We start from the raw sequence: 24,024 nt of genomic DNA, 5'->3' as shown, positions 1-24,024 counted from the left end.
AGGTCAATTTTTAAGGTCTCTAAACTTCTAGATGGAGAATGTTCTCTTTTTGTTTTCAAGTCCCAGTGTCTGCCATTTCCAGATAACTTAACTTGAACATGGGGGCTTATTTTTGTAAAGATAATGCATGCCATGTCATAGACTACTGTGTAGTTATGCCTTAGTCCAGCTCTTAGTTTTTTTTAGAAGGAGACATTGGATGTTCCTTCAGACTAAAAGGACATAAATTGGTAGATAAATAGTAGTCCTTGTTAATTTCACTTACCATGAAGTTATACCTTCAAAAATAGCATGTTATAGAATATTAATAAGTTGGTAATTTACCATTCTGTGCATTAAAATGGAAGTTGCTGCTATTACACCTAATTAAATAACTAACAGTTTGCATAGCAGTGTATTCACAAACTCACTGTAAGGTCCGTTTGATTTAAACTGGTCTGACTTTTTTAACTGATTTTTCTAAAACTGCATACCACATGTGGATGACTTCCCATTTAAGAGCAGTTTTAAAATGCAGTTGTTTTTGCTTCATTACAGCAATATAGTAAATAGCCTGTATCTGTATTTAAAATGTATTTTATAATGAAATTAAATTCAAAGCAGGTCCATCTCAAGACTGTGTCAACATTTTTGTTTGTTCCAAAAACTTAGGCTTGTTGGCTATGCTTTAGGATATATTTAGGCATCGTAATTTACTAATAAAATCTAAACTAATAAAGATTTCCGGTAGAAATATCCAGATAAACTGAGAATAAGTTTTTCACCATATTCTTTTAAAGCTATTTATTAAATTTTTCCCAAGACAATTGTTAGCTATTCTAACCAATATGTAGTGTTTTTAGTTCTTTAGTAAGAATATGACTTGGTATTTCAAATTACAATAACTTCAACAATACGGTATCTCAAAATCTGGGATACCGGCTTTGTATTAATGATAGTACTGTCACCTGGGCCCCTGGGGGAAAGAATAAAGATAGTTCTGAATGGACCGGTGCTTTGCTTACATTGTGAAATCTGAGACTAAACTGCCTAACTGTAACCTGGTATGACTACTGTAAAGACCCGATAAATTTAAGAGTAAAAGTTGTCTTTTTTGAAAAGTAAATCTTAAAAAGGATTTGACTGTTTATAAAAGATGCTTTTAAAATAATTTGATTATTAACAATGTTGATTTATTTTTCATTGACTCTGAGGTAGTTTGCTCCCAGAAAGATATTAAACATATTTTTACTCTCAAAATTCTCAGATCTGCTGCTTAAATTTACCTTTCATATTTGTGCCTGATTTTTTGTTTTAATTTCGTCAGTTAAACTTTCAGTTGTTCCTCATTTTTCTCTTTATCAAGATGCACCTTGACTCCAAAGGCCTTTTATAAAGTAGCTCAGTATTTTCTGAAATGTATTTTAGAGCACTGGTTTTAAGAAATACTAATAGGGGCTTCATGGGGGGATAGGGTCAAAACCAAAATCAAGGATAGAGCCAGTTTGTACAGTTTTCTCACTTAGGACTTCTCCCGTAACTTTGATATGCTAATAGAACTGAGTCTATCTAAATGTGTTTAATGTTGTGCTCCCCTATTTCACAGAACCCCTTTAATGGAGCATCCCACCTGTTGCTTTTGTATATTACCTAACCAGGATCACCAGTTTGCACAGCTTCAGGGGTGCAGTTCACATAGACCACAATATGAACCATGCTTCCCTGAGCTGAGACCAGTGCTGTAGTGCTGCTGACTGCCCTCCACATGACAGCCATGGTCTGATGGTCTCGCACGTACCCCTTCTCGTTGCCTTTACTGTGACTTTATTGTGTTTTTCTTCTCACCTGATAGGACCCTTCGTCTTCTTGTCTGTCTAAATGTTCCCATCCTTCAAAACAGCATGAGTCTATCTTTCTCACTCATCACTCATTAATTTGCTTGTCTGAATTTCTCTACCCTTGTAGTCTAGGTCATATACTTCCCATCTATTATATATCTTTTTAGTCTTAGCATTAATTTGGAGATAATACAGTTCAGATAAGATGGGCTCTTGAGGTTATGTAGAATTTTACCCATCAAATATTCAATCAGTGTTTTTTGGCATATTGATGTTTAGGATTCAGACATTTTTTGGCTTGAGATGTTAAGGTGAAGCAGATATGGTTGAGGAATTTTTCTTGGAAAATTTCTAAAGCGTTTTTACCTTTGAATGTAATTTTGCTTAGATGGAGTCATAGGTCAACCTGTTTTACTTCTGGAGGACACAGCTACATTTCACAGAATATTGCCAGGACAATAGAATTTTCTGTATATAGAATAGGAAATGTCCATTTCATTTCAGTGTAGTAACTTGTTCATTTTAGAGTTTATTCTGATTTATTATATACCCATTATAGTAACTAAAATATCTTAAAATGATCAGTTTTACCTTTTCTTTAGTTTGTAACATCTTTTCCATTCATCAGTATATATGCTCTTTAAGATGTGCTTGTTGGATCTGTAATCTGTTAGTGTGATACATGATGTAAAATGCCATAATATGAAGCATCTCTTATGGATTAAAATTTTAAATATGATTCTCTTGAAGTTGCTACTTATTGATAGGAATACTTTTGGAGCTAAGTTTCAAATGTGTGTTTGCTGCAAGTTCTGATTTTTCTGAGAGTTCTTTTCCACAAATTGAGAATGAACTGTCAGCTCATAACCTGTTGCAGGATACTGTAGGCATCAGGAAAAAGTGTAGGCACACAGTCTCAGTTGAAATTAACAGCATAGTATGTGGTCATTCTTCTAATTCCCTTCCTTAGGTCTAGAAATGAAAGTCTGTATGTACTGTCATTTCTGTTGAGTGCTTATGCAATACATGGGGCCATAATTTCAAACATTTAAGCAATCAGATTTATGTAGATTTAGTATGTAAGCTATTTACTAAAATATGCATGAAGAAAGTTGCTTTCCACAAATTTTTCTTTTTCCAGTGGTCAGTACAGAGAATGTATAGGTGCACTGTTGAACGTTCTCTTAATCCCATTTAAGTTTTATAGACCTAATTGTTGGTTAAGGTATTGTAGAAAGTATTCTAATATTGCCTTCTTAGAATAAAAAAATAAAACATTTTTAACAGTGTCATAATAGTCATAATAAAATTGTTGATCAAAAGAGGAGCATAGAGTGGTTTGGGTAGTGAAAAAACTAAAAAGAAATTTGTACAGGAAGAAATTGGAGGAACCAGCAAATGTGAAATGATTTTGGTATTTTCCTACTGGGATACACATAGATAACATTGGCATATACTCCTTGCTGCCTTGCTGATACCTGGAGATAATGTGAGATTTTTAGTTCTTTTGCTATAATTCTGCCCTTTTCTTCCCTACTTATGCCCCAAATCACATGAGTGATGCTTTACTCTGTGTGTTTAAAAAGTGAATCACCAACTTCACGTACTTTGGACAATCCAGACAAACTAATTGTTAAACGGCACCAGTGCAAATAGTAGGCCAAAAACAAGGCCTTGAAATGGGAAAGACATGATGACAAAGCCTAGGAAAAGGCAGTCCTCTTGCACCAAACCCTCTGAATGTCCGTATTAGAAAAACAAACGTCAGCTAGTCAATCAACCCTTCTCTGGTTGCAGATGGATTTAGGATAAAGTTTAAACTCATCTGCCTTTAAGCTTAAACTCCACTATTTTCATATATGTAATTGAATACTGAAACTTAACCTGATTCTCTTTTTCACATTTTTTTTATTAAGGTATCATTGATACACACTCTTACGAACGTTTCACAAGAAAAACAATGTGGTTATTGCGATCACCCTTATTATCGAGTTACCCCCACCCATACCCCATTGCAGTCACTGTCCATCAGTGTAGTAAGATGCCACAGAGTTCCTGTTTGTCTTCTCTGAGCTACACTGTCTTCCCCGTGACCCCACACACACCATGTGCACCAACCTGATTCTCTTTTGCTCCTGGACCTCTTGCTGTATCATTCCTTTGTTGGGAATGCCCACCTTTCTTAAAGCCTTTGTATCTTTATGGTATTTCTGTGTGTGGAATGGTCCTGAAATTTGTGATTTTGCTTTTTACTCTGTAATGTTATCTTAAGGTCTCTCCATATTTAAATTTGAGTTTTATCATTGACACTAAAAAATCGAATGTCCTTGGATTAATAATCGCTTGGTTTCTGTACCTCCCAAAAAAGTATAGAATCTAATATCAGGGAGAATCTTTAATTTTCTTTCTTGGAAGTCCCGACTTAAAAAAAAAAATGCCCATAGTAGGTCTCCTTATCCCCCCATTCTGCCTCAGATTTTCAGTTAATTCTTTATTTTAGATTTGCCTTCTAATTTTGTTTTTAAACTAGCTTATATGTGGTGTTTCATGCATGATGTGCTGTTTGATTCATGAATAGTTTAGCTTTCCATTAAATGTATTTATCAAATACTTCCATTTAAAGAAGGAGCATATAACTGGCATTTAACTCTGCTCCCTGCCTGCCAAAATTATACTAAAATGATAGTAAATGAGAATTTACACATGTATGTTAAGATCCCCAGACTTCCCTCATTTAGCTTTCAGGATGCTGGCCAGAGTTGAAGTGTCTTCTATGAGGACTCTGACCAGTTCTAGGAAAGGACCTAAAGATTCTGACTGAAGCTCTCTGTGTGTGTAGGGGGCAGGGGGCAGCGTTGGGAGGGGAGGGGGAAGTTGTCCAAATAAAACGTCCTAGTCAGATCACCCTGCAGTGAACTCCATAGTCAGAAAACCCCACATATGAGTGCAAAACTCCTGTTTAGCTTATTTGTGTTCTGTTCTTTTCTCTCATAATTTACAAAATTTGTTATAGCATATTAAGGTATAATTAACATACACTAAACACATATTTAAGGTGAAAAGCTTGAATTTTGATGTATGTATATTCCCCTCAAACTACCATGGTCAAGTTAATGAGCACACCCATCTTCCCTAAAATTTCCTTGTGCCTTTTGTCGTCTTCTTTCCCTTCCCCTCTCGCACCTCTTTCTTTCCTCCAGCGACCACTAATCTGCTTTCTGTTGTTGTAAATTTGAATTTTCTAGAATTTTATGTACATGGGCCCATATAACGTGCACTTTTTTGGTCTGGTTTTCATTCAGCATAATTATTTGAGATTCATCCAAGCTACATATATAAAATAGTTCAATCCTTGTTGTTGCCGAAAAGGATTTCATTGTCTGGACATACTATAATTTGTTTATCCACTTATCTGTTGATGGACATCTTAGGTTTGAGTGATGTTTGTTCAGCTCTTTGTCCAGTTTTTTATTCAGGTGGTCTATGTTACTGAGTTGTAGTTTCTTCATACACTCCAGATAAAAATTCTTTGGGAAGCATTTGTGATTGTGCTAGAGTGGGAGAAAGAGTGGTGTTGAAACAGATAATAATACCTAAAACAGAAAAAGCAAGCAGAAACCCTGTAAATACTATTTTTAAGATGGAGTTAGATACTAAAATGAAAGACACCTGTTCCTCTTGCCTCTGAGTAGAAAATGGGGTAGGGAGACTAAAAGAATTTTGATATATATTTTTTTAAATCCTCATAGATGTGTTTCTCTATGCAGACTTTAGTATGCATGTGTGTGTCAAAACTAAAATTAATCCACACATGGAATAAGTTTATATGTGGATAGTCCAGAAATGTCTGGTGCAGTCTTGTGCAACTTAGATGCAGAATTCAGTATTTTGGTTAAAAGAATCCATTTTTACAAAAGCTTAAGTGAGCAAGGTGGGCTTGACTGGAACCTTCTTTAGGAAAGACAGTCCACAACCAAACTTAAGGTCCTTGTTTTTTCCTTCAGTTCTTCTTCCACTCTGGAACTGCAGGTGCCTCATTTCTTTATTATGTAGAACAGTTGGTTGTCATCTTCTGTTTCTGGAATTTCCCCTGGGATGTCTTTCACCATCACCACCACTCCACACGCACATGCCAATTAGCTCATAAACACATGTGAAGACATTTTTTTCCGAATAATTACATATAGCCCTCTTCCTAATAACAGTCTGATACATGATTTCTGCATTTATCTGAATAAGTATATAGTGTTAGAGTTTAATCCCATGAAATGTTGACTATGAGTGATTCTAATATTTAATAAATAAGAGAGAGACATATATATATAAGGAGTTCACTTTTTGTAGTTATGTCTTAACAACTGACTGTATTTTAATATGCCACCCCTCAATTTCCTATCTTCCCTTGAGGAACTTGATATTTGACTGAATTTCTCTCCCTCTTGCTCTTTCTTTGAAGGAAGTAGAGTCTCAGAAGGAAAAGCAGTCATCTCTTAAAAGATACTAAAATTCATAAGAGGAAAAAACAAAACCAATGTTCTTTTGCCCAGGTGCCATGAAAAACAGACTGGCTCTAAAACACACTAGTTACATTGAGTAAAGGGAATTTTTAAATGACTGAATAAAATGAACACTTGTGTAGTTGCTTTCTACCTGTCAGGTTCTTTTTTAAGCAGTTTGCAAATATTAACCTGTTTAAATGAATGGTTTCTGTGGAATCTTGGGGTGAAATGTTCTCTACTGAAAAAGGTGACAAGTGTTTTTAATTGTTTTAATGGGAAATCCTAAAAATACAGTGACTTACATAACCTTTTTTTCCACTTTAAAATTTAACAACACTGGGGCGGAGCCAAGATGGCAGCGTGAGTAGAGCAGCGGAAATCTCCTCCCAAAACCACATATATTTTTGAAAATACAACAAAGACAATTATTCCTAAAAGAGAGACCAGAAGACACAGGACAACAGCCAGACTAGATCCACACCTGTGAGAACCCAGCGCCTCGTGAAGGGGGGTGTCGGATGATCAGCTATGGAAGTACATTTTCCTGATAATATTTCTTACTCTTAAAAAAAAAAAAAGCAGTTCCTGTGTGGTGGTCTCCAATAGGTTCTTCACAATGGTATAAAGGTCATGTCAAAGTGTGGGCAAAGGGTTTGTTTGTGTTTATACAGAGGATCAAAACCTAATTTGGCTACCCAGAAAACGAATTAAGATACTATACGAAGAAGAACTTCCAATATCAGCATCCTCTGGAAGAGTCATTCCAGAAGATGATCATCAAAAAACTTCAACCAAGATCCTGGCGCTGTTGCAGTTGTAGCTGCATTCATCCCACCGGTTCCTGAACTTGCCGTTGGAATGCAGAAGGAGATATCTAAGCTGACCTGTGCATACAGTAAAACAACAAATTTGACTGGTTCTATATTGTCGGAACTCAACCAAGAATTAGGAGAAGTGCAAGTTGCAGTGCTTCAAAATCGTGCTACTATAGACTATCTACTGTTAAAAGAACGTATGGGATGTGAACAGTTCCCAGGAAGGTGTTGTTTTAATTTGTCTGATTTTTCTCAAACTATTCAAATTCAATTAGACAATATCCATCATATTATTGATAAGTTTTCACAAATGCCTAGGGTGCCTAACTAGTTTCTTGGTTTCACTGGATATGGCTGGTAATTGTAGGTCTGCTTTTGTTATGTATCTGTATTCCTGTTCTGTTAATGTGTGTACACAATTTAATTAGTAGTTTGTTAAAACCTATACATGCTTATGTTATTCTATAAGAAGTTATGTCAAAGAAATAATTAATCTTCCCATGTTTTCTTCTGTCTGCTACTTCTATAGCTTTTCTTCTTCCTTCCTAATTATAGCCCTTTAGTAGAATTCGTGCCTCATATCCAAAATTACCAAGTATCATAATTCTTCTAAGTGGTAAAGATACCTCAAGACAAATGCTGGGCATAGAAGCCACAGGGCATAAATCTGCAAAGAAGTAAAAAAGCTAACCTTTTCAAACAATATTGCTTCTCTCTCACTTACCAACTTTACATCTCCCTGTATGGCCCCGGAAGATGGCTGGTTAGCCAGAGACGGGTAAGATTCTTCAAGGGAGGAACAACCTAAGACAGGCACAGTCGCAGGGGGGCCATCAGGTGAGAAATTGGGGATCAACAGAGGTGAGGCTTAGAACCTCACCCCTCCTGTTTTGAGAGAAATCTTCTGCATCCGTGGATGTTTTGTTGCCCTTGTCTAGCTTGGATTAATATTTAGTCTTTAGGCACAGACTTGATCATCTACACTTGCCCTCTTACAGCACTAAATTATGCTTTCTATCTTTATCTTGCATCTACCTATCACTTCAGCATTTTATTAAAAAGATAATAAGGGAGAAATGTGGGATTCACATAAAAATCAAATGAATAATCATATCTGACTTGATTGTTTATAGTTCATGATGCATGATCAAAACCAAAAGTTTCTGTGATATAACTGCCCTTGCACTGTTCACCATGTAAGAACTTACTCATCATGTAAGAACTTGTTTGTTATGCTTCAGAAGATTGGAGATTGTTGAGAGTTAGGCTTGGGGTTGATTAATGATTGTGCATTGAGTCCCCTATACAGAATTTTATTGTTGTTAACAACCATTTGATCAATAAATATGAGAGATGCTCTCTCAAAAAAAAAATTTAATGACACTGTACAATGTTAGAAAATATAGAACAATGTAAAAATGGAACACTCATGCTACTTCAGAGAAATAGCCAGCTTTAATATTTTTATTTATTTTTGACCTTTTAAAATATTTGTATACCTTTTAACATGCTTGAGATAATGTGTGTGCTTTTATAGTGTGTGTCGTATAATTGTATGCTTTAAAGAAAACTTTGTAATATTTTCTCACATCATTAAATTTTTTTCATTAACATCATTTTAATGAGAGGAATATTCTATCCCATGGTTATTCCTTTATTATTAGGTGTTTGGATTTTTAGTTTTTCTCTTATGTTAAGTAGTCCTCCAGTGGACATCGTTATTTGTAGATGTTTATCTTCATTTATGGTTGTTTCCTTTGTAATTACTGAGTTTAAAGGATTCTGGAAGTTCTTTTTGATTAAAATTTATCTTCTGGCCTCCTTTTTGTGAGGCTGGTTAGATATTTGGGATTCTTTGTCTTTTCCTGCTGTGTGTACAACTCCTGCCATTTATTTCCATGTCTCTGCTTTACTTTCTTAGTGTCTCATAACACTTCTAAAAATTTCTATTTTGTTGTTTACATGTTTTACTCTTCCATGAGTTGTTCAGTTTGACAGCAGGAACTGTTATCTTTCTATTGTTTAACCCTTGCACAGTGCCTTATACCTGAGAGGCTCTTAATAACTCTTGAATGGGCATGTTGTGTCCAATCTTGAGCTTGAATCCACTGACATTGGACTCCTGTAAAATACTTGTTTTGTCTCCCCTTGTAAACTGTAATGTGCTTGTGCTGAGAATTTATCACAAGGCATTGTTTCTTTTAATTTTAGCTGAATATGTCAACTGAATGACACTTTTGAAGATGAGAAATATTTTGTTCAAACTATGCTGTTAAATGTAATTTCTTCTGAAACAGTTCCACCATCCCTGCTTTGAAAGAGTGGGATTGACCTTACTAAGTGAAATAGAATACTAAGAAGAAGCTCATACAAATGAATGTTACTTTCATATCAAGATGCCAGTGAATACATAAATATACTTCTTTACAAATTAATCTTTTTCTTTTAAGTACAGGAGAAAACTACACAAATTAAACAATAAACTTTTAAGTGCAAATGTATGTACAGTTAATCCCCCAAAATAGAGGCTCTATTGTATATGAAACAAAACTTTAAAGTTTTAGGGAAGTGTCCTAGCAGACTCTTCTGTGATGTTGTAGCTGGCTTTTCTTTTTTTAATCCTCAGACTTTTGAGTGGAAAACGTAAGATTTGGATAAATATATTCCTTCAAAAAATGTTTGTGTGATCACTGTGCTGGACGGTAACAAATGCAACCTGCCAAGGAGAGATGCTGTGTGCCACAGTATCACGTCAGCCGCCCTCCTTGTGTCCAGTGATCCTTCTTGGTTTCCTTTTTCTGTTCAGTGATTCAGCAGGTGCTGCATGTTTCCAAGGAACCCCAGTGTAAGTGTGAACACACGCCCCCTTCCTGGTTTTTCATCACTTCCTGTAATGAATGGGGATATATTGTTTCCACCTGTTATACAAGAAGAAAGACAATTTTGGAGTTCAAACCTTTAACTCTAAATAGTTTTGTTACCATCATGGCATTTTTTAGAACTCTTTATAGTGATCTCTGTCCTGTCACTATTACTTTTAAAGAGTTGTTTTGTTTTTTTTTCCAATGTAGCCAAGGTAGGAGCCAGGCAGTCAGTTCTGAGTTGCCTTGGAATCGTGGTCTTGTCCTTAACTGTCTCCCTTCTTGACCTATACTGGTAGATTCAAATTGAATGTTTCCCCAAATAAAGGTGAAAGTCTTTGTCCTGAGGTGGAAAACTCTTCCTTTGAGGAGATTCTTTAACTGTGCCCCTCCAGTTTATTCAAAACTAGGTAGTCCCATAATGCAGATGACCCATAATGCAGATGAAAGGAAGAAATTTTGAGTGGTTTGGGGAGTCTAGAGAGATTACAGTTTAACTGAAGGCTGCAAATGTTGTACACAAAGTTTGGAGTCATTGTCCAAAGTGACTTACATTACAGTGGTGTTGAGGATTTTAAGATGACAGCTGCAGAAGTGGGATGTGGTAGGGAGGGAGAATGGGACAGATTATGTAGTTGATTGTTGTAACTTTTTTAGTAGTTAGTAGATAACTATTAGTATAAGTGTATTTGAATATTTAAAGCAAGTTTTTTTCTCTTTTAGTGCTGTTCTTAATTAGAAAGGTTACAGCTGTCAAAACATAAAATGTACCAAAATACATACATATTTTGTTACAAAATAACTATCATGGTACTCCTCTAACGTTGAGGTCAGTGCATGTAATGGTCTTCTTGGCATGGAATACAACCTAGTGGACTAATCGCTACCTGGAATGCCTCTGAAGCAGAAAGGAGTCAAAGGAGACTAGAAGAATGGAGAGAGGTGTGGGATAATCTTTCTCTTAGCCCGAAGGCTATTATTTATCTAGCTTCCTGAACCATGTAAAACCAAGTAGAGAACCAGGAAATTGGCAGAAAAGCCCTCTTAGAAGCCAGAAGTCCGTGCGTCAGATTCTCTGCCTCACTTCACTTAGGTGTGTTTACTATAGTATTCTAAATACATTTCTATAACATTTTGATAACTGGGTTCCCAGCATACCACTGATGAGAACAAATTTGGAGAAACTGGAAAAAGCTTATTCAGAGGCAAACAAGTATTGCAAGAAAGAATCGAAAATTTAATGTCTCGGCAGTGAAAAAGGAGGTTTTTAAAATCAAAAGTATTAGTTCATAAAACTTAACAGTCATGGAAAATTTGGTTCATAAACAATACCTCTGTGCTGATCTTCCCATTTGCACTAGTCATCTTTTAGGACACATCGTGAAACTCCTTTGTGAAGCTCTCCCAACCTCTCCAGAAAATTAGATATTTCTCTCCTGGCACGATTCACGTGTGTCTGGTTAGACCCTTAGCTCCTGTACTGTCCATCTCCACAGTGACAGTGATCACCTGGAGTCATACTAGGAGTTCTTACTGTATTACAGATGTGCCCAGCCAGCTCATTCTGTGACATACTTTGTACTTCATACTCCCTTGCCCGAATTCCTCTCATTTACTACTCTTCCTCTGAGACACACTTTAAAAGTCAGTTCTTGGATGAAGCATTGTGCCACCTTCCCTAGGCAAGTTCCATGTCTATGTTGCCATCACTTTTGTATTGTCAGTATTTCTTTGATTCTCAAATATTTGTTAGAAGATAAATTACTGATTTAATAATAGTTGTGGGAAGTAAAATGTATAATATATAAAGATACAAAAATACTTTTACTAACTATAAGCATCACTGTAGGCATTTTCTCCTTTATTATAGAAAAATCTGAGTCCAAGCCTTTTCTAAGTTTTAAGTCATCTAAATCATTTTGACCATTAATTAAGAATAACAACATGGTAACATGTTACTTTTTATAACCTAAAGTCTATAATCCTAACACCTTTGCAGTGGATCTGTAACTCTGAAACTTACTAAAGTTTATAGGTTTTGTGCCCATTTGTGAGTAAAGTTAGGTGTTTTTTATTTTCTTTGTTTTTAATTTTTTTCCTTAATGTAATGCTATGAGTGCTAATGCATAAAAAGAAAATACTGCACTTAGTTTGATAACTGTGATTTTCTGAGAAGTGGCAGATTCTGTTCCTTTAATTGCTTTGCCTAGTGTGTGACAAGCAGTCTGTATAAACTAGCTTTTGGTTTCAGTCTTGCCTCTTAATTACAGACTTCAGAAAGACACTTAAAGTAAAAATTGGGGATTCAAATTCCCATTGACTCCACATGGAAAAAACGGTGGTGGAATTTCCTATTTTATGGACTAAAAGTGTTAGAAAGTGGAAAGAATGCTGAAATATATTTGAGCCAGGGAAATAGTATTTCTAAAGTACCATTTATTGTCTTTGTCTGTTTGTAAGTGCATACCCCTAGATGAACAGCTCACGGGCAGGGTCTAGGTCAGTGGTAGTTTGTATCTCCAGGACCTACCATAGTACCTGCACATTGTAGGTCTTAAGAAAATGAGTAGTAATCCTCAGTGATGACTTTCTGGTTTAATTATATGTTTGATTTTTTAAAAAACTGCCCAAGAAAATTATGGTATGTTGTTGGAAGGTGTTTATGTAAAATATTTAAAGTTTTCTTCTTTGTAAGGATAAGCTTCAGCTTATGGCAAGTATCTCATAATCTGATTCTGCTGAATAAGTAAGTGCTGTTGACATGAAGAGTTTGACTTACACTGGTAACAGACTTGAGACTTCAGACCACTTGCTTTAAAGAACATGGACTTGATCTACCGACATTACTGTTTAAGGTCATGAGGATAAAGAATCTGATTTTCTTTTATAGTTAGAAGAGGACTGATTGTTAAAAACATGTTGCATGTCAGAGTTCATGTCATTTATTCCTAAGAGTAGCCCTCCACATAAGGTGATGGCTTCTTTCCCTATAGAGAAAAGAGTCAATTCACCTACCCAAATGCTGAGTAGTAAAAAAGGCATGTGGCCAGCTCACAAACTTCCTAGTTATCTGTTCTTTCTGCTACAAGTACAGTGTTGAGCCTCTGACATGTTACCAGAAGTTTAAAACAATGTCAAGAGTTTGGTTTTATTCCTTTTCCTTTTCTTGGAACTAAAATGTTCTTGTACGATTCTGTAAGTGCTTATCTGTTCACCTGAGGTTTGAAGAAAAATGTGTAAGAGGCTAGGGATTTTGTTTTATTCTTACTTAGTCTAAATGTTGACTACAGAAAGCCAAATTTAAATCTGGTTTTGCTTAGGTTGTGGAAAGATTGTGTCACACTTTTAAAGTGACAAACAGTGAAGACTTGAGATTATACTGATCTTGAAGAATTTATGCTATCAGAGATATTAGAAGGAAATAGTAGTTCTTGTTGAAATGTGGTATTTCTGATGGTATTTGGGGAAAAAAGTTAAGGTCTGTAGTAGAAAAACATAACCCTTGAGGGTCCAAGAAAGCACTCGGGTCAAAACTAGTAAGTGATAAATAATAAAAAGTAAAACACATGTTTATTCATTTTGAAAAATGAATTTTTCTGTTGAATTCACCCCACAAGATTGAACAGTTCATTTGCACTTAGGATGTTGACATTCTGAATTGATTGAGGAGATAATACCAAGATACTGCCTTTCATAGACAGTTACATCTCATAAACAACAGTTTTATGATAAAAATTTTTATCAATATCCCTGTAACATATAGAGTGTGAGCCTCCCACCTTACCAATGAAACTTACTTACAAAATGACTCTTAATGTATCTTCTAAAAAATAAAGATTTGCTGTAATCGAGGCTATTTTCTTTAAAAAGTGCTTTAGATTCTAAAGGAAATAATCAAAATAGGAGTGTTTGAAATGTTTTATCAATAGCTTATTAGGATGAGCTAAGGTATTTCTTGGTGCTAAAATATTTTTAGGCTGTATATTCTAATATATATTTTGATCTATCAGTTATTACTTTTATAGTCATACTGTGTAGTAAGCAACATCTCAGACAGTCTTGATTTATTAGGTGCTCAGTAAATGCTTAGTAGTAAGAACCCAACTACCCAGAAAACTTATAACTGATATTTCTATGCATTTTATGCTTGCACTGTAGGAAGTCAAGCAGTCGATATGAATTTAATTCAAAAAGTGAATTCCCGGTTTGTCATAGAATCAGTATGAATTTAGTGAAAACCATCACAACTTCTGTGTTTATACTGTTTTACAGTGACATTTAATATTTAGGAAACACTTGTTAAACTTCTGTGTACATGACATTGTGTACTGTGTGTATGAGGAATGGTAGAAAATGAAGGTGGGGATACAAAAGAAGTATCTCCCTAAACTGGTTTGGTATGTTAGGTAACGTAGATGAGTATAAGTACTAATATAGCAAATGAAGAATAGGTGAAGATTAACAAACCATGTTAATAATTTGCTTAAAATGTATACTATACACAATAGAATGTTATGCAACCATAGAAATGAAGGAACTTTTGACATGTGTAGCTACATGGACCTTGACGGCATTAAGTGATAGTAACTCAGAGAAAGACAAATACCATGTAATGTCAGTTGTATGTAAAATCTAAAAAACCAAAAAACCAAACTCTGATACAGAGAGCAGATCAGTGGTTGTTGGGAGTGGGGGTGCATGAAATGTGTGAGGTAGTCAAAAGGTACAAACTTCCAGTTATAAAATAAGTCCTGGGGCTGTAATGTACACCATGGTGACTATAGTTAATAATATGTATTACATATTCTTGAAAGTTGCTAAGAGTACATCTTAAAAGTTCTCATCACAAGCAGAAAAATTGTTGACTATATATGGTAGTGGGTAACTATTAACTAGACTTACTGTGGTGATAATTTTGTAATATATACAAATATTGAATTGTGCTGTATACCTGACTAAAGTAATATATGTCAATTACATCTCAATTCTAAAAATAAAGAAGAAACTTTATTAAGTAAGGGCCATTCAGAATAAAGCAGTGTCCAAGCTGCAGATTGGGAATTTAATGTTTTTAAGTTCCATCTTAGTAGCATGAAGGTTATTAGTTCTATTAGTCTGGGCCCTGGAAGGCAGGCCAGATGGCAGGGGCTATTTTATAATTCATTCCCAATGTTATAAATGTGGTATGTTGGGAGACCAGAGTGGGGTGAAGTGTAGCTATTGGAAGACCCAAATTCCTTCTGAACCAAAGAAAAATGTAGTGTTTAAGCTATTTTTACATTTCTTTGGGAACTGGTAGTACTTAAATCAGGACCTGTGTCACCAGATTTAGCAAATAAAAATTAAAAAAGGACACCCAGTTAAACTGAATTTCAAATAATGAATATTCCTTTAGTGTAAGGGGGTTCCAAATATTGGCTGGAACATGCTCATACTAAAAAATATTTCTTGGTTGTCTGAAATGTAAATTTAACGGGGTGTCCTGTATTTCATTTGGCAGTCTTCTTAGACAATGCAAGCAGTAACAGAGTGGATATTCTGTCTAAGCTGGAAAACAGGAAGTTGAAATGTAAACCCCACAAAGGTTTTTAAAAGGATTGAAAAGAAGTTTTAAAGAGCATCTATTTATTGCCAGTCAGAATAGACAGGAGGTTTTTAAATTCAAGATGGAAACAACTGAAATCAGTACAGTGAACCAAGGTTCTGAACCATTAAAGTGAACTTGATCTAAATTGTGTCTCAGCTTAAGGCTGCTTCTCCTGTATTTTCTGATAGAGGAGACTATAAGCAAAAGAAATGAGTAGCCCTAAATTCATGGATAGGGTCGCTGATGCTTTTGCCTTTGGACTGCGAGAAGTAATGAGGAGCAGCCTTTTGAGGGTAGACAAAGAATTTTTAGAGCTAAGAAATATCTTAGAGAAGCTGGCCCCACTCCTTTCTTTTATAGATGAGAAAACAGATCTGGGGACCCTGCCATTTGCCCAGGATGATACAGTGAAAACGAAAACCCAGTTCTGACTCCCAGGTTAGTTCCCACTCCACCATTCGGTGTTTAGCTCTTCTAAAAAAAAAAGTACTCTTTCAACAAAATAGGTGAATGCCAGTTTTATGTTGTACCAAGTATCATTTCAAGTACTGTGCTGAACACTAGAGTTAAAATTGGTTAAAGCAGGGAGTCTCTCTTGTCCTGTATAAACAGAAATTTACTGTCTTTGTATTTATTTATTATAAATAGTGTTTAATGAGCAAGACTTAATATAAAATAGTTTAAATAATATGAGTAGCCCAGAGCTAGAACTCTGATTCCTGACCCCCCTGTAACTTACTCCCCTGTTTTACAGTTTGTAATGCTGTGCAGAATTCATGTAAATCTCCAGCTATTTTGTAACCTAAAACATTTGTGCAACTGATATGCTTTAATTGTTCCTTTATTTATAGTTCACTCACTGATCCTCAGTAATGAAGAATAACACCTGTGAGACCTCAGTGTTGTGTGAAAGGAACTGCTGTAAGTTCGTCCTGTGGCACAGTGAACAAACAACAATCTGACCTTGGCTGAAGGCTTCATCTTCTCCTTGGGTTAGCTTCCTGCCAAGGACCTTGCTCTGGAATGATGTCTAGTTAATGAGAAGGTGGGTGCCTTTGGGTGCTTATATAGGAACTCTCAGTCAGGATGGTGATCCTTGTTTTCTGCTCCGGCCTTTGAGGAGTGTGTTCTTCTGTTCTTGGGCATTTTTTTTTTAAACATCTGTCTTAGAATTCTGCATATGACTAAATAGTTGGAGAGGATGATCTTGCATATGCTGAATGAATTTTCCCTCCTTATTTTAGCATCTTTCAGTGGTTTCCAGATATGAGAAGCTTATTTGGTTTGATTTAAACATTGAAAAAGCAAATATTATTGTAATTTGTAAAATCTAGCAACTACAATTGCTGGGTGAACAACATTTATTTCAATCTCATGTTGAATTTATCCCCCAAATATTAGTATTTTCCTGTCTTAGCAAATAAGGTGTTTGGGATAAAACTTAATGTTTCTTTTATTCAGGTGCCCCAATTTTATAAAGGTTATGTCAGTTCTTCATTAAGAGAAGAACTGAGCTAAGTTAATACTTTTCAAGAATATTTGGAATGTGTGTTTTAAAGAAATCTTATTTATAAACTTGACTGCCTCTTTAAATTGGAGCAGAACTTTTCTAAATAAATATTCAGGTCAAATTATAATTACTGAGAGTTTTACACCATTTTTAAAAGGCATTTTATGTGGAAGTATCTTTATAGGTAAATGATACTGTCAGTATTATTTAAGTGAGGAAGGGAATAGGTGATTGGATTGGCCAGTTTCTTGACCTTAGTACCCAATGAATTGAAAGTGGCTAATCATTTAAATTTTTAGAAAACACAAGTAACCCCATGAGAGTATGTATTTTGATAGTAATCATGGATATATGGTAGAGACAGGATAATATTTTTATTTGGATTAATTCTTAGTTGTTTTCTTATATATGTGGCCACTGCAGTAGCACTGTACTGTCAGTTTAGCTGTATAAATTTGCTACATGCATCTAAGCATGCACACGCACATCACACACTTCCCTTATGTAGTTCCCAATCATGTAGTTTCATGTTGAGATTGAACGCAGTGTGCTTTGCACTGGACATAGACACGTTGTTGCATGTAGAAATGGCCTGTGTCTGGAGAGTGCTCTTAAGCTGATTAGGTTGATTATGAATATCATCAGTTAGCTAATATTCATTTATTATATGTCAGTATTTCTTACTCAAGAGTGTACTGTACACCGTTTTTGCTGAAATTTCCTTTCAGGATGTTATTTGGAAGGTTTAATGATGTGCTTCATTACATTGTATAAAAGGGGTAATACAGTTGTGATTTTAAAATCCTTTACTATAAATTAGAAGTGTGTGTGCGCTCAGAAGCATGTTATCAGGCATTCTTGTCGTAGGGGAGAAGAAAAAAAAGGGGTCTAGTCTTTGCTTAGACAGGGTAAAGAATAGACCAAGGTTAGGATGGATTATGGATGTTCAAAGCAGCCCCATTTTGCACTTGGATCCACTTCCAATGGCTTAAGCTGTATATACTTCTGGTTTACCTTCTTGGAGAGGGCTTAAAGGGATTCTAACTTTATCATCTAAAAAGGGTGAAAGATTGTCGAAGAATGAGTTTTACAGATGGTTAAAGGAATTTCAGAGAACTTTCTTTTAATGGTATTCAAAGTGTTTTTAGTTCATACCTGGATAAAAAGCATTAAAACACTGCTTGAGGTAAAGGGGAATTTATTGGTCTGCTGGGGCTGCCATAACAAAATACCATAGGTTGGTGGCTTAACAGAAATTTATTTCTCACGGTTCTAGATACTGGAAAGCCAAGATCAAGGCGTTGGCGTGTGGGTTTTTTGCTGAGGTCTCTCCTTGGTCTGTAGATAGCTGATTTGTTGTGTCCTCACAAGACCTTTTCTGTGTGTGCACATGCCTGACGTCTCTTCCTCTAACAGGGACACCAGCCCTGTTGGGTGAGGGACACGCCTGTGTGACCTCATTTCACCTTAATTACTTCTTTAAAAGCCCTGTCTCCAAAAACAGTCACACTGGGGGTTAGGACTTCATCAAACGAATTATCCACAATTCAATTCATAACAGAGAAAGCAAAGAAATTCACAATAAAGTCAAATTATTTTAGTCAAATACGACATGGTTCCCAAATTTTACATGTATGAGAATTACCTGGAAGGCTTTTTGAAACACATTGCTGATTTAATCATGGTTCTGAGAATTTGTATTTCTAACGAGCACCGAGCTTTACTGATTCTGCTGGTGTGGGAAACCTCACTTTGAGAATCACTGATGTCATATTTCCTGTTAGGATTGAGGGAAGTTGCTGAAGAATGTTCCTGGAGTGGAGGGACCTGTTTCCGTGGAGGTGGGAGTGATGAGACAGATTGTAGTGGGAAATACAAGACAGTGGGAATGTGGAAATACTGTTGGTTTTGATTAATAGGCTGTTATATTTACTCTTAATTCAATGAGTTAACAAGACATTTAATTGGAAGTTGAAGGCAAACACTTCAATTGTCTGTTATGGGAAGAAAATTGACTCTAGACTTTGTAATTTAGGAATTTAATTGCCAGAATATTTATCACATCCTTCAAATCTTTGCTGAAATGCCCTCCTCCTGGGGAGGCACTCCCTGATCATCTATGAATTTGCATCTATGAATTTGAAGACTTTATCCCAAAAAAGAGGACAAAGACAGAGGCTAAAGTAAAAAATATAAATAAGGGCAAGTAGTGCCTTAAGCTCTAAATTTAATGTTTATTAAGTTTAAAAAAATTTTTGGGTTAAAGTTGAGGCAGTGAGTAAAACTGGGTTGTGCTCCAAAACTTTATTTTTGTTGATTTAGAACTTGAAACAATTTTTTTCCATAGAGATAGAACCATAAACAGTGGGTCAACAAAATCCTAAAATGAAGCTAAATCACTGCTACTAATAGCCTGAGACCTGGGAGTCACCATTACATTAGCATAGGGTAGTAGGCCTGAGGGGAAGAGGGGGAAGGAAGCCAGGTTCCCTCCTCCATCCAATCTCAAGTGGACCAACAGTGGAGATTAAGTTTGAGAGAGTGAACGTGAAGCTGTGTTGTAGGTGCTTCAAAATAACCAACATTTCTTCAGAAAAGTGCTCTTCTCTTGGAGTGGCTGATTATAGCTGGTTATTGCAGCAGTTCTAATTCATTTTATAGTCATGTGTGAATGACCAAATTTCCCTCATCCTTAGAGATTCAAAGATTGTATTTTAAAAAGTGTGTAGACTTGTGTATGTTGTCGGTGTATGTGAGTGCTTATTTCATAAAATACCTATGTGAAATCATGAATTTGTACTGATGCTCTCATTCCACTCCAGCCTCCAGGGTTCTTCTTTGCCTTCCCCGTTCCACTTTTTTTCTCTCCACTTCCACAGTAAGTACTGTAGCTCCCAGCATGAGCCCTTGATTCTTCTCTCAGTCCTACAGTACACATGATACAGTTTAACTTCTACATCCTTGCCCCTATGACAAACAAAGGTACTATAAGTTTACAATTTGTTTACACTCCTGTTTTCCCCAGACTGAGGCTATGTAGGAAAAATAATGCTGTGTCTGAAGTCCCCCACCCTCCTTCAGTGTGGTCGTTTTGTTTATTTGAAATACAGCTGGGTTCATTTACTTAGGTTACATTCAGTGTTAACTCTTTGCCCAACAACCTTTTTGTTTGAATTTACATTTCCAGTATCTAGAACATTGGTGTACTTCCAAAAGTTAAAGCTACACATAAAAAAATGTATACTCAGAATTCAATCCTTTTCCTTTTCTCTTCAACCCTGCCACCCTTGCTCTTTTTGCAGATGACCAGTTTTTTTGTTTTCTGGTTTACTCTGTTTTTTCCAGAAAAATAAGCAGACTTATGTATGTTTTCTTCTTCTTTCTTGCACAAAAAGTGTACATTTTGCATTCTGCTTTTTTCCCTAATTGATATATCCTGTAAGTCCTTCCATATTGGCTTGTAGAAATCTTCCTCAGTCTTTTTTTTTTGATTGCGTGATATTCTGATGTGTGTGCTACTCTTTATGTATCTGTTGTCCTATGTTTGGATATTTAGGTAGTTTCCAGAATTTTGAAGTCCTAAATAATGCTGCAATTAATAACTTTTTGCATATTTATCTTCATATTGTTATGATATATCTTCAAAGTACATTCCTGTGAGATTGTTGAGATGAAGGGTAAATTAATAATAGTTTTATTAGCTATTTTCAGATTCCCTTCCATAGGGATATGCCATGTTATGGTTACCTATTGCTGCTTAAGAATACACTCCAAACTTAATTGTGTAGTACAGTCCTTTTATTACACTCTCTCATTCTAGGTCAGAAATTTGGGTAAGGGACAGTAGGGTGGCTTGTCTGTGCTCCACAGTGCCTAGAACTTCCATTTGGAAGTCTCAGATGACTAGGAGATGACTATAACATTTAGGGGCTAGAATTATGCAGGAGCTTCTTCACTAACATCTGGTGCCTGGACTGAAATTAACTGAAGTTGGGCTTAGTTCAGACTGTCAACCAGAACATACATATGACATCTCAGTATAGCTTGGGTTTCTTCACAGAAAGGACAGCATGGGTTCTGAGAGGGCCTGTCAGGAGACTGAGCATTCCAAGACAGTCAGACAGAAGCTACCTGACCTTTTATGACCTGACTTCAAGTCCTGTAGCATAGCTTCTGTGGTACTCCAGTGGGGGAAGTAATCACAAGTCTGCCCAGTTCAAGGGTAGGGTCATAGACTCCACCTCCCCATGAGACTAGTGTCCAGAAAAATTGTGTACTGTTTTAAAACTGCCACATGACATTTTGCACACATTGCTGGTCAATTGTTTCTCTAAAGCCTTACTAAACTGTAAATTCTCCAGCTTTTGAATTTTTGTTAGTATGTTTGGTGGAAGTGGTATTACAGTGTAGTTTTAAACTGCATTTCTATTGTAAATGACATTGAATATCTTTTGCTGTTTTTTATATTTTTGTGAATTTTCTGTGTCTTGCTCATTTTGCTGTAGGATATTCTGACTTTTTTCTTCAACTTAAAAATGTCTCTTTAATATACTAGGGAAAGTTCCCTTTTGCTTTGATGTTGCAGTACTTTCTTCCATATTTGTTATTTATATCCTGTTATTTATATTTGCTTATGTTGTGTTTTACAGGGTACAAGTTTAGTTTTGTGTCATATTTATTGATCTTATTTAAGTCCTCTGAATTTTAAGAGGCTTCTTCATAGCAAGAGGTTTACTTCATAGTAAGAAACCTTTCCTTGGATTCCACTTACAGAGGGATTCACTTACATTTTCAGATAGTTTACATGTAGTTTCATTTCTTGGATCCTGTTGGAATTTATTCTTATGTGGATGGGTCTAATCTTATGTATGTCTAACTGTTCAAATGTCTCAGTACAATTTATGAAAAAGCTCATCTTTGCTTCTCCTCCATCTCAAGTAATTTGAGTTACCACTGTGTTATATACTAACTTCAGATGTAGTTGTATATGTTATAATAGCTGGTAGGGCTAATTTCCCCATCATAACTCCTTTACTGTGATTTCCTGGTTGTTATTGTGTTTATTTTTCCATATAAACCTTAGCACCGATTTGTCTAATTCCAGAAAAAAGGCATGTTTTTATTTGAATTGCACTACATTTACATATTAGGGAAAATGGACATCTTGATGTTGAGATGTCCTAATCATGAATAAGGAATATCTCTCCATTTGTTCAAGCTGACATGTTGACTTTCAGGAGTGTTTCACAGGGATTTTTTTATGTAACTTTTGAACATTTCTTCAGTTTATTCCTAAGTATTTTTTATCTTTTTATCGTTGCTATTAATAGTGGAGTTTTCATTACATCTTTTAATTGGTTATTAGTTGTGCATATGAAGGGTATTGGTTTCTGCCTGTTAATTTTTTTCTTTTTTTTTTTATTAAGGTATTATTGATATACACTCTTACGAAGGTTTCACATGAAAAAACAATGTGGTTACTACATTCACCCATATTATCGTGTCCCCCCCATGCCCCATTGCAGTCACTGCCCATCAGCATAGTAAGATGCCACAGAGTCACTATTTGCCTTCTCTCTGCTATACTGTCTTCCCCATGATCACCCCACACCGAGTGTGCCAATCATAATACCCCTCAATCCCCTTCTCCCTCCCTTCCTGCCCTCCCCAACCCATCCCATTTGGTAAGTGCTCGTCCCTTCTTGGAGTCTGTGAGTCTGTTACTGTTTTGTTCCTTCAGTTGTGCTTGGCTCTTATACTCCACAAATGAAGGAAATCATTTGGTACTTGTCTTTCTCCACCTGGTTTATTTCACTGAGCATAATATCCTCCAGCTCCATCCATGTTGTTGCAAATGGTAGGATTTGGTTCTTTCTTCTGGCTGAATAGTATTCCATTGTGTATATATACCACCTCTTCTTTATCCATTCATCAACTGATGGACACTTAGATTGCTTCCATATCTTGGCTATTGTAAGTAGTGCTGCGATAAACATAGGGGTGCATATGTCTTTTTGAATCTGAGAAATTGTGTTTTTGGGGTAAATTCCTAGGAGTGGAATTCCTGGGTCAAATGGTATTTCTATTTTTAGTTTTTGAGGAATCTCCATATTGCTTTCTACAATGGTTGAACTAGCTTACATTCCCACCAGCAGTGTAGGAGGGTTCCCCTTTCTCCACATCCTCACCAACACTTGATGTTCTTAGTCTTTTTGATACTGGCCATCCTAACTGGTGTGGGGTGATATCTCATTGTGGTTTTATTTGCATTACCCTGATAATTAGTGATGTGGAACATCTTTACATATGCCTGTCGGCCATCTGAATTTCTTCTTTAGAGAATTGTCTGTTCATATCCTCTGCACATTTTTTAATCCTGTTATTTGCTTTTTGGTTGTTGAGGCATGTGAGTTCTTTATATATTTGGATGTTAAGCCCTTGTCGGAAATACATTTACAAATATATTCTCCCGAACTGTAGGATGCCTTTTTGTTCTGCTGATGGTGTTCTTTGCCATACAGAAGCTTCTTAGTTTGATGTAGTCCCATGTGTTCATTTTTGCTTTTGTTTCCCTTCTTGAGGAGATGCGTTCAGGAAAAAGTTGCTAATGTTATATATTCAGGAGATTTTTGCCTATGTTGTCTTCTAAGAGTTTTATGGTTTCGTGACTTGTATTCAGGTCATTGATCCATTTCAAGTTTACTTTTCTGTATGGAGTTAGACAATAATCCAGTTTCATTCTCTTGCATGTAGTTGTCTAGTTTTGCCAACACCAGTTGTTGAAGAGGCTGTCATTTCTCCATTGTATGTCCATGGCTCCTTTGTCATCTATTAATTGACCATATATGCTTAGGTTTATATCAGGGCTCTCTAGTCTGTTCCATTGGTCGATGGGTCTGTTCTTATGCCAATACCAAATTGCCTTAATTACTGTG

At 35.9% G+C, this 24,024-nt stretch overlaps 1 protein-coding gene across 17 annotated transcripts in view; it reads left to right on the top strand.

Moving 5' to 3' along the window:
* Window positions 1-24,024, top strand: part of ATP2B1 (ATPase plasma membrane Ca2+ transporting 1) — a 118,970-nt gene that overhangs the window by 5,726 nt on the left and 89,220 nt on the right. For 13 of the 17 annotated variants that reach the window (XM_017662423.3, XM_073213607.1, XM_017662419.3 and 10 more), the window contains exon 2: window positions 16,431-16,624. The exons of 2 other annotated variants lie outside the window; for them this stretch is intronic. The gene's annotated coding sequence lies outside the window, so the exon portion shown is untranslated. Of the gene's footprint in view, window positions 1-15,939; window positions 16,018-16,430; window positions 16,625-24,024 lie in introns of all 17 variants that reach the window. 2 more of the 17 variants (XM_073213608.1, XM_073213605.1) reach the window with 1 other exon arrangement.

This window comes from Manis javanica, chromosome 10 (genome assembly GCF_040802235.1).
Source record: "Manis javanica isolate MJ-LG chromosome 10, MJ_LKY, whole genome shotgun sequence".
In the NCBI taxonomy this organism is placed as follows: Eukaryota; Metazoa; Chordata; class Mammalia; order Pholidota; family Manidae; genus Manis; species Manis javanica.
Note: the sequence above shows the minus strand (reverse complement) of the source record. Positions and strands in the feature narration are given on the sequence as shown.